This window comes from Eublepharis macularius, chromosome 10 (genome assembly GCF_028583425.1).
Source record: "Eublepharis macularius isolate TG4126 chromosome 10, MPM_Emac_v1.0, whole genome shotgun sequence".
NCBI lineage: Eukaryota > Metazoa > Chordata > Lepidosauria > Squamata > Eublepharidae > Eublepharis > Eublepharis macularius.
This window is the reverse complement of record NC_072799.1, coordinates 8610674-8622868: the sequence shown is the minus strand read 5'-3', so window position 1 is coordinate 8622868 and position 12195 is coordinate 8610674.

Sequence of the window (12195 nt, the reverse complement as noted above, 5' to 3'; positions counted from 1 at the left end):
TTTAATCTGCCAAATTTGTAACAGACTGCCGGGGGAGGGGGGAAGCTGTTGGAAGGCAGTAAACAGGAGTGTTCTTTTATGTTATAATCACTCCTCTGAACACCTGTGAACTTTTGAGTTTAATTGGGATACAGCTGGTCCCAGATCTTTGTTGTAAACGCATGATGGAGTGGAACTCATAGGAAGCCAACTGCCTAGTTTACAAGATATTTATGATGGTCCCTGGATCTTTGAAGAGGGGTGTGGCTCAGTGGTAGAGCATCTGCTTTGCATTCAGGAGATCCTTGGTTCAATCCCCAGCATCTCCAGTTAAAAGGACCAGGCAGTAGGTTGATCAATTGTAGGTGATGTGAAAGGCCTCTGCCGGAGAGCCACTGCCAGCCTGAGGAGACACTACTGACCTTGGTGGACTGATGGTCTAATTCAGTAAAATAATAATGATGATGATAATGCACTTATGTACTGCTCTTCAAGACAGATTAGTGCCCCACTCAGAGAAGTGAGCAAGGTAAGTGTTATTATTATCCCCACAATACAGGTGGGAAGCTGGGGCTGAGAGGAGTGGCTTACACAGGGCCACCTGCTGAGCTTGTGGCAGTAGTGGGATTTGAACCAGCGGAGTGCTGATTTGCAACCCAACCACTTAGTGCCCCACTAAGAGGGAACAAAGTCAGTATTATGATTATCCCCACAATACAGCTGTGGAGCTGGAGCAGAGAGGAGTGGCTTACCCGAAGTCACCTGCTGAGCTTGTGGTAGTAGTGGGAATCGAATCTGCAGAGTGCTGAGTTGCAGCCCAACCCCTTATCCAGTATGCTACAACAGGGCTCTTCATGTATGTCTATGTGTTGTCTTTATTATAAAGCATTGAAGGAAGACTTAACAAACAGCCAGCCTGGCTTACATGATACTGAGCTGTGACACTTTCTCTTATCTTCCATATCACCAACGGATATGCTTATATGACAGGTGGACAGTGTGTCTCTCTTCAATGAGCACCCAAACACTGCTGTCAGAATTGACTAAATTCAGAACTGGGCATTCAAAGTAGTGCGAACTATTTTTCAAACTTGCTTGCTAATTCTAGTGTGATCTTCCTTTGGGTTTGGTCCAAAGCTGCATACGTTAACTAACCATTCTAACTATTAGACCTTTTGTGGGGTCTAATTGACCCCATGAAAGCTTGGAGAAGGTAACCTCACCCAGGTGAGGGAAGAGGGCAGTTGTATGTGTTAATACACAAGCCACAGCTTTTGAGTTTAGAAAGAGTTGACAGAGGATTAGGCTAGATGTGCGGGTTTTTAAAAGAGTTGGGTTCCCCAGTCCCAACTCAGGTTCCTGCAGCCACACAGCAGCTGTGGGGGATGGCTGTTAAAAAGAAAAGGAGAGCCCAAACAGCCTCAGAATGCCACACTAGGAGAAGGAAGAGCGCCTTCCTTCCCCCTCAAGCCGTTTTGTAAAATGAGAGGCGAAGGGTCTCTGTTTCCGGCCTTCCATGTGGAGTATTCTGTTTACACGGAACAGTAAAAACAGGGGCAAAAACCTCCCCCTATGCTCTTTTGACATGGGGAAACAGCTTGGGCAGGGGGAGGGAGAGGTCTTCTCCCTTCCCCCATGGTGGGCATTTTGAGGCTGTTTGGGCTCTCTCTTATTTTTTAACAACCAGTCCGCACAGCTGCTGTGTGGCTGCAGGGAACCCAAGTTGAGTCTAGGAAATCCAGACCCAACTCTTTAAAAACCTGCACGTCTAGCTTGACCCAGACTGCTGTGGTTTAGTTGAATCACTTCAAGGTGCAGGACCTCTTTGGATCTGATGTGGGATTGCAGATGTGCCACCTTGTAACAATACTTTTTCTTCTACCCATGTTCTATATTTGTCAATAAAGTGAATGCTGCAAAAATATCAAATGTGCTTTCTCTTGCAAAGGAAACCCTACCCAGGTAGCATTGTATATTTAGCTTTCAAAGAAAGTCAAGCCTTTGAAGATGACAAAAAATATAATTCTAAGCCAAGCAAAATGGGTTTGGATAGGAGGGGGAAAGGGCAGAGAAGGAACTGGCCTTCGTGGAGCAAAGTCAGCACACTGTGAATAATAAGAGTAATTGGATAAGAACAATAGTAGATGGGGGGGGCAAATCACACATTATTGCAAAGCAGGACTAAATAAACCTTAGTGTTTTGTATGAAAAGTAAGTAACCTCTTCCTCCCACACTAACGTATCCTAAATACAAGTTTCGAGACAGGTTAAACTGACACAAAATAGATGTGTGATATCAGGAACTTTGCCAAATAATTTAAGTGAAACAAAAAGAAACTCATTTATATATCCCTTTTCAATTTGGTTGTACTGTTGAGAAGTGGCATTTAACTCCATTTAATGCCAGGCTTTCTGGCACCCGTGGCCAGCCCCTGCGTGATGACATCATCATGTTATGACGTCATCACACGGCAAAGCCGGGCCCATTGGCCGGCGGGTGGCTGGGGCAGCGCGCGGAGGCTGCCTGTGCTCTGCACACCACCCCGGCCACCTGCTGTGTCTACCCCACGGCTGCTGCGCCTGGCCGATGTGTGTGGCGGTGGTGGCGGCAGCATGGAGCTAGCCGGCTTGAAGCAGCTGTAGGGCAGGCACGCCAGCTCCGTGGTGTTCGCCTCCACCCCGGCAGCCCCTCCGGCACCCCCACCAGTGCCCAAGCGCCTATGGCGGCTGCCTCACCATCTCAATGGTGGCACCGGCCCTGTATGTGTTCATATGGTATATAGTAGCAATTTGAAATGAAATGCTTACTGATTGAAAAAGTTATGTGTTTCAAACTCTGTTGGATCTTGTTTCTGGAGTTTTTTTCCAGTTCTTCACACCTATTCTAAATCTCACTATTAAAGAGTGAGAGACCATTTTTTCCTCCATTTTAGGCCAATAACTTTTCAGGGGGGGGGTAGATCTTGAGAGGCAAAATTGTGTAGGGAAGAAGAGTGGAAGTGTGTGTGTGTGTCTCTCTCTCACACACACACAGACAAAAAACCAATAGCTTCTTTATGAATTGCGGCCCATGCAGCAGCTATTGCCTATTTTAGAAACACTGTGAAGATCTAGGATTTGAATTCAGTGGCAACCTCTCAGACAAACAGCTGGGGAGGGCATTTATTTTTCTGGGTTTGCTTCTGGTTTTCCCCTGAGGCATCTGGTAGCTGCTGTTGGAAAGTACATTGTTGGACACCTGATCAAATCCAATAAGGTTATTCTTACATTTTCACGAGGAATTGTTTGAAGCAGTTGGAGGTTGCCTAAGTCTTCCTTCTGCTAATGATATACACTTGAAATTTCATTCCCCCCCCCTCAGGGGTCATTTTGTAGAAAAAGAGTGGAGGAACTCATTAGCATAACTCATCAGCATAACTCATTAGCATATGCCACACCCCTTGCCATCACTGGAAGTGTGTCAATAGCATAACTGATTTGCATATGTCACACCCCCTGGCATCACCTATCCTGGCTGTTTTGGACCCAATCCTGGCCATTCAGGGCCAAAATTGGGCCCAAAATGGCAAAAAGGAGCTGAAAATGGCCGAAAAGTGGCCCAAAATGGTCAGGATCAGGCCGCTGCTGAACAAGAGAGTGATCCACCACCCATCAGAGGCCCAATCCAGGCTGATATGGGCCCAAAATGGCTGAGAGTCAGGTGGGTGGGGCCAACTGACATGTGACCTCTTTGGGGAACTACCGGAACTGTGTTCCGGCATGTCCCCCCTCGAAATGAGCCCAGCCTCCCCATTTATTACCCTTGCATCTCTCACTTCCATTGGAAAGCTCTGAAAGATTACATGAGATTCTCAAATAGACTTCTATCCAGGCCTTACCCAGGCGGAGACTCATGGAGAACGAGATTAGCATCCAAAAGTCATCAAGGGCTGGACTATAATTCTCTGGTATTTCTCACGTTGCTCTGACACGGAATGGAGTATAGCCAATACTGTACAATCTGAACACAGTGTGCCACAGGATAATGACGCCTCTCAAAATAACCTGAAAAATTCTGCTTAATTGTTTTTTTTTTTAATAACACGCATCATTATAAAACCATTTCTAGTACAGTACATATATCAGTCAGGATCGCTTGTTTGATTTTTATTGGGAGAACTGAGGCCAGCGATTAAGGTCACCATCTGTTATTTTATACCCCCTCCCCCAAACAGCCACTTCCTTTTTAACGTGAGGTATGCATTGTTTTCCAATAATACTGCTTTTCTTCTAAGATCTTTCAGTGTATACTAACTGCCATCCTGAACAGAATTATATCATTCTAAGGGCCAAGCTACAAGTGATGAATGACACTTGAACGGCTTGAGTGGATTGAGTACAAGTGAACAGGGAAAAATACACTTGCCGTTCAAGTTCATTCGTCACTTGTAGCTTGGCCCTGAGTCTACTGACTTCAATGAACTTCAAGCGATGAACTCTACTTGGGATGGAACCTTAAAAACAAAAAGCCACGAGCTATCTGGGGGATCTGTCTGAAGAAGGGAGCTTTGACGCTTGAAAGCATATACCCTGAAAATCGTGTTGGTCTGAAAGGTGGCACTGAATTCAAATCCTGCAGATCTGAAGAAAGGAACTTTGACTCTTGAAAACCTATACCCTAAAAAACTTGTTGGGGGCTGTACTGGGGAGGGCAAGTGAGGTGAAATCTCTCCTCCGACAAACATGCAAGAAGGGCAATTTTCCCTCCTTCCAATTAATGCCTTGTGTTTATTTTTGGAATGTTGGACTATTCCTTTAAGAATTGTGTATCTTTGGGCCAAGCTACAAGTGACGAATGACACTTGAACAGCAAGTGGATTGAGTGAAGGGCAAGTGAACAGGGAGAAATACACTTGCTGTTCAAGTGTCATTCGTCACTTGTAGTTTGGCCCTTTGTGAGATTAACAATTGTAAATAATATGGAATGGTTGATTACTCCTAAAAATATTTGGAATTTTAGTTTTATGACAGTGGTATTTAGTTTTATGACAGTGGTATTTTTTCTTGGCTACTGAACAACGTAGTCCTTTCTTGTTTATGGGAATATGAATTTGGCAGCTATTCCAACATCACTATGTTACTTTCAGATACAACCCATAAGAGACAGCAGATATCTCTAGGAATCCCTGCAACTTTAAGGTAATATTCTATAGTTCTACCATAGAGTTTTTGATCATTCCTAGAGCTACCCATTGTCACTTCTGCGTTCTACCCAGAACCTCAGAAATGATGTACAGGGTGCATTTTTATTTTTATCCCACCTCTTCTTGGAGCAGCAGCTGACAACAGAGACAATTGCTGGGAGATTGCCTGCCATAAAAGACACATTATGAGCCTAGTATCCTGCCATAGTGAGAGACCTGGCAACTCTGGTTATCAGCTGTGTGATGTTTGAACGAGCCCTAAGGGTAACCCAGCGCCCATGCCCTTTTATAAAGAGATTAATGTAACATGAATAATTCAAAAGGGTAGACATTTCTGTACAGATGTGCGGAATCCTTGTGGGCCTTGAACATTTTGTGGATTCGCTCCCCGTTATTCTTATCTATGGCACAGTTGCCAAAAGACAAATGTGTATTGCTTCATAGGCCTCCTGCAGAGAATGCTTGGAATACCATTAAAATGATTTTCGTACAACATTGTAAATACTCTGGGCCCAATTGAAGAACCACCGAGGTTAACCTCTGCAGCTGTGAATTTAAATTTAGAGCACACTGCAAGTTTCTTGACTAATTAACAGTTGGTAATGGCTGGTGTCAGATTATTTTTGAGGATAAAGATGTTTTGACACTGCAAGTTTTTTTTCACACTATCGTGTTTTGACACTGAACAGTTTTCTTTAAAAAAGTGTTTTGACACCCAAAGTTTGCTGTGTAAAAGTGGCTCTTTCCAGAACACATTTTCTGAAAGTAGGACAGGTTTAGAAAGTGTACAGAATTTTGAGAAGGATTTGATAGGCCCTTTTCGTTTGTTTTTATTTTAAACATATCTAGCCTGCTCTTCCAAAGCTGAGAGCCACTCACAGTAACAGATTAAGGTTTTCTCACACAAGTTAAACTCTGTTGTAGGCCAAAACTCTATCATAGACCAATCCAAATCAATAAAAACCATTAACTTCTTCAAGCAAAGCAAGGTCCATATTATTTATAAGGCTGACTAGGGGCCTGTCAATTTTTTTTGCTGAGGTACTTTTACCTGCACCCTAGAACTCCAATGGTTAAAGTTACCTATGGTACTCTGTACCATAGCAATACATGTACATTTATATTTATCCATATATATACTCTCGGAAGTATATTATAAATATATTTATATACATTACTTTAATGCCACATTGCTTACCACTTCCTTTTTTGTCTATATTTCTATTCCGATATCCAGGCAGGCATAATAAAAGGAGGGAGCGTGTGCTCAAATGTTTCCATGGGCTACTGGGACCAGCCAAAACAGTTGGATATAGGGCTATGTACTGCAGTCTAGTTCTTACTGTACCAGGGTCAGGCTGTCAGCTGCAGTGAAGTGAAAGATTGAAATGCCAGAGGGGGCCTGAAATACTGAAAGCCTAGAGGTCCAGCTGTGGGTTAATACGGCCCTGGGTAAAGCATTACCCGGCAAAACGTATCTCCCAAGCAGTATGTACACTACTGCACTAAAACTTGTATTTAAAAAAAAAATCTTTAAAAAGCCAAATCTTGCAGATTTTTCGAAAAGCTAAGAGGGTTGGAAACTGGGAAATTTCTGTTTGCGATAATAAAATTATTTTGCAAAGAGTAAAAAAAATGTGACTTAATAGTGAAGGAGCTGGATTAGGATCAGAGATATAAGGGTTCATATCCCACCTCTACTATGGAAGCTTGCTGGGTAACTTTGGGCCAGCCACTTTCGCTAAGCCTAACCTACCTCAAAAATGTATAAGGTAGTTAGAACCAACAAACATTGGAACAAGTTTGTTATGTTAGTATCATTCTTACTCACCCACAAAAGCTTTCCTAAATTGCTTTTTTTTTTTAGCTTCCTAAAAGCTCTGCTGGAGTGGACAACCTGGGTCTCCCAGGTCTCTCCTTCACCAGACTCAGCTGACATGGTCACACAAATTCATGCATCTGTAACTTTGTGGTTGGACTACTGCAATGTGCTCACCGTTGGGCTTCCCTTGAAGATAACCCAGAAATTACAGCTTGTTCAGAATGTGACATCCCGATTGTTGTTAGGGACTGGCCATCAGGAATATACCATGCCGTATGTCCTTGGATTGCCACTTTCTGGGTGTTTAAAGATGGCCTGTCTGGCATCAGTGAGGGCCTATGATTTATTGGAGATTTTTATGGCTTCCTGAGGAGCTTAATGTGGTGTCCTTTGAAAACTATAGGGAGTTCTGTGAGACTCTTTTATTCACCAGAAATTTGAGTGAAGTGCAAGTGGTAGCCATTTTATTAAGCTTATGTGGAGAAGCTATTGTTGATTGATGTTTATTAATTATGGAGATGAAGAGGCAATTGGTGCAAAGGAAAGAAATCTTTAATCATTGTACAACCCCTATGCACTAAATGAATGAATGAATGAATGAATGAATGAATGAATGAATGAATGAATGAATGAATGAAGCCCATCATCAGTGTGATACAGTGCTGGATTAGGATTTGGGAAAACCAGATGTGAATCCCAACTCTGCCACAGAAGCTTGCTAGCTAACCTTGGGCCAGGCACACACACACAGCTTCACCTACCTCACAGGGCTGTTGTGAGAATAAAATAGAGGAGAGAACAATGGTGTACGCCACTTTTGGTCCCCATGAGGGAGAAAGACCAGGTGTAAATGAAGTAAGTATATAAAATAAATTAACAAACATTATATAATTCAGTAAATTCAGCTATTTTATGATGGCACAGAGGTCCGGCCAAAACAAGCCGTGAGAGATGTGGATGTTTTGTGACAAAATCATAAAGCGGAGGAGGAGTGTTTTTAGACACCTTGAAAAACAAACATGAGCCAGGGCTGACTCTACACTCAATGATTCCTAAGGTGATGAGTATCTTCAATGCTGCCTCCATTTGTTCAATTCCGGAATTGAAAAAAGAGTGGGAATGCAATGCTGTCTGCCTTACAAACAAAGATTTGTTCCAGCTGTGAAGGAGACTGTTAGAAGAGTTGCATGCTCTAGGCTGGGAAATTCCTGGAGGTTTGGGGGTGGAGCCTAGGGAGGGCGGGGTTTGGGGAAGGGAGGGACCTCAGTGGGGTATAATGCCATAGAGTCCATCCTCCAAAGCAGCCATTTCCTCCAGGGAAACTGATCTCTGTAGTCTTGAAATCAGTTGTGATTCCAGAAGATTCCCAGTCCTCACCTGGAGGCTGGCAACCCTAATTTGGGATAGGGCTTTCCAGCACAGGCAAATTGGCCATTCCCAGGCTTAGGGCCCCAAGCCATTGCCTGAGGGCCAAGCTACAAGTGACGAATGACACTTGAACAGCAAGTGGATTGAGTGAAGCGCAAGTGAACAGGGAGAAATACACTTGCCGTTCAAGTGTCATTCGTCACTTGTAGCTTCACCCTGAGTCACCTTTTCCTGAATCCAGACCTGAGTCCAACCCTGTCCATAAAACTAACTTTTGAAAAGCATAGCTTTATTTCTGACTGGAGGTGAGGTCACCTACTGTTTTGTGTAGTGGTTTAGTGTAGTGTTTAAGAGTGCAGGACTCTAATGTGGAGAACCGGGTTTGATTCCCCACTCCTCCGCTTGAAGCCAGCTGGGTGACTTTGGGTCAGTCACTTAAGAGTGGCAGGACTCTAATCTGGAGAACCTTGTTTGATTCCTCATCCTTCTTCTTGAAGCCAGCTGGGTGCCCTTGGGTCAGTCACAGCTTCTCAGAGCTCTCTCAGCAACACCCACCTCACAGGATGTTTGCTGTGGGGATAATAATGGCATACTTTGTAAACCTCTCTGAGGGCCAAGCTACAAGTGACAAATGACACTTGAACAGCAAGTGGATTGAGTGGAGGGCAAGTGAACAGGGAGAAATACACTTGCTGTTCAAGTGTCATTCGTCACTTGTAGCTTGGCCCAGAGTGGGCATTAAGTTGTCCTGAAGGGCAGTATATAAATTGGATGTTATTATTATTATTATTAAAAGCCTCACAATATATTGAGGAAGAGTGTGTGGGCTTGTCCATTGAAAACACCCAATTCTAGTCCTGTGACTCCAGCCTCCCCCCCAGAAAATTGCAAGGAGCAGTCAACATTTTGAATGGAAAAAGAAAAACCAACACCCAAACTGCCAGCTTAGTTACAGCCAGTGCTAATCCATTCTTTGTTTCTGTCTCTAGAACAAAAAAAAAATCAGACATATTCTGGGTGAATTAGATATTCCCCACAAACCCTGGTGGATTTTTATAGATATTTTCACACCCGCAGGAGAGCTTATGCGTCTGAACTTCCTCTGTTTGCTCATAATATTTGTGGATGCCTATCATTCTCACACATTTGCATCTGCCGTCATGGGGGTTTTGTCAACCCAGACGCGAATAGTAACAAAATGAGATATTGTTTCAGTGCTTGCTTTATCTTCTGCCACTGTGGGTTCGTTCACATGTGGGCATGATGTGTATACTGGCCAGTGAACCAGAAAGACATAGGGCCAAGCTACACATGACGAATGACACTTGAACGGCAAGTGGATTGAGTGGAGGGCAAGTGAACAGGGAGAAATACACTTGCCATTCAAGTGTCATTCGTCATGTGTAGCTTGGCCCATAGTCAAAAGTGATGATTTTTTCCTGAGGATTGAATGTCTCTTAAGCCAAGGCCTCCAAGAGAGGACGAGGGAGAACAGCAGCAGCAGCAGCAGCAGCAGCAGCAGTAGCAACAACAACAACAACAACAACAACAACAACAACAACAACAACAACAACAACAACGTGCTTATATAGCTCCCTTCTGGACAGATTAGTGTCCACTCAGGGCCAAGCTACACATGACAAATGACACTTGAACAGCAAGTGTATTTCTCCCTGTTCACTTGCCCTCCACTAAATCCACTTGCCGTTCAAGTGTCATTCGTCATGTGTAGCTTGGCCCTCAGAGTGGTGAACAAATTCAGTGTTATTATTATCCCCACAATATAGCTGGGGAGCTCTGGTAGAGAGGAGTGGCTTACCCAAGCCTACCTGCAGAGCTCTAGGCAGCAGTGAGAGTCGAACCAGCAGAGCGCGAATTTGCAGCCCAACCACTTCACCACTATGCTACAGCAGCTCAAAACGTGCTGAGAGGAGTGGCTTACTCAAGCCCACCTACTGTGCTCATGGCAGTAATAATAATAACTGGACTTATATACTACTTTTCTAGACCAATTAGTGCCTCAGTCAGAGTGGTGAACAAAGTCAGTGTTATTATTATCCCTACAATACAGCTGGGGAGCTTTGGGCTGAGAGGAGAAGTTTACCCAAGGCCACCTGGGATTCAAACCAGTAGAATGTTGATTCAGAGCCATTGGGGGCAGGGGGCTAATCTCCTTGAAGACCTATGGAACCATGCAAGTTGTATGGTTTGGTCTCATATAATACTCAGGTTAGGTCTTGGTGGTATGAGGGGAGTAATGAAAGAAATATTTGTCTAGGGCCCCGTAGTGGAGTCCTAGACTCCACCATGCAGTCTAGCTGCTCTTTAGTACCGGTTATCTACGCTGCATCCCACAAAGAACACTACCAAATTATCTGAACCAGGTCAAACACATTTTCCAGTAAACCATCAGCTACTGATTTCATCCTTTCCAATTAATAGCAATAACAACTGTCCCATTCAGTTACTGTCATCAGACTCTAAACGGATCGGAAGTATTTAATTTTTGATTTCCCTTTTGTCCTCAAAGTGTCATAAAGATTCTCCCTGAGGTTGGCACGCTCATCGTCACTGTTTATCTTCTGCTCCTCTCAACGTGTGACAGATACATTATTGAGCCAGAGGGAGAAGATTGAGGTCAAAATAATGGTTGTGACATTGCGGACAAAGCAGCGTTCCTCCAGCTCGCTGTGCATTGGAGGCCCTTGGTGTCCCGAAGCTTCTTTATTTACTTTGACAGAGGTGCAAAGGAGATCTTGATGAAAATGAAATTGTGCTAATTTGCACGGATTGCAATGCCTTTGAGCCAAGATGTCTCTCGCAGAACAGAAGTGAAGGCCGTTCGTGCCGTTCATTTGGCATTCTCTTTAAAATGAGATCCACTTTCCTTGGAAAGCTCTCCCTCCTTCAAAGAAGGTGAATCATTACGATAGCTGACGAGAGAGCATCTAATTGCTTCCATATGTAAATAAAATCAGAATAAATGAGGCTGTATTCACAGGAGCCGGGAGGGGGAAAGGTAGAAATAAGACTCCATCAATCCTCACTTCCCTTCACTTTCCCTTCCCCCAATCCATTTTTTAGATGAGAATATCTATGTATGATAGCTGGGCTTCATTAATGCTCTTGCTTATAGACAGTAATATTAAGACACGTGATATCTGAAAAAGGGAGCTTTGACTCTCAAAAGCTTATACCCTGAAAATCTTGTTGGTCTCTAAGGTGCCACTGGACTCAAATCCTGCTGAAGGCACTTTCACAACTCAAGGACAAGAATATCAATGTTGCTAAAGTGTCAACAATGAGAAAGCTAAAATTGTATAGAAACAACCTTTGACACACCTGGCTTAGAAATGTATTCATGGCTAAGCTTGGGGATGGTGTTGTTCCAGACCATTGGTAAGGCTGGTAATTCCCTGTCCAATGGGGAGACCAGATAGGTGGGGCCTTCTCCTATAGTGGGAGACCTTCCAGTGATACCCAGTGTTCCCTGCCAGTGCTTCAAAATTTGGAGGGGAGAGCAAGATGTGGGGAAATGGAGAGGTGTTTGACAGACATTTTCCTCTCCTTGAGAGAATCCACACAGGCTGCTATAATTTTGGGAACTAGGGGCCAAGCTAGAAGTGACAGCTTCCCTGAGTTTATACTCGTGTCTGCTGACACCATTTTTAATTGATTTGTAGTTTTTTAGCACAGAGCCACAAGGTCCCCCTCCATAATAGGCAGGCAGTGGGGCAGCCCCAGGCATGTACACTTGCTGGCTAGCCAGCTCACCCAGAAGCATGGCCTCACTACCTCGACCCAGTGTGCCAAGTGGGGGAGAGAAGAAGGATCGCCCCTCAG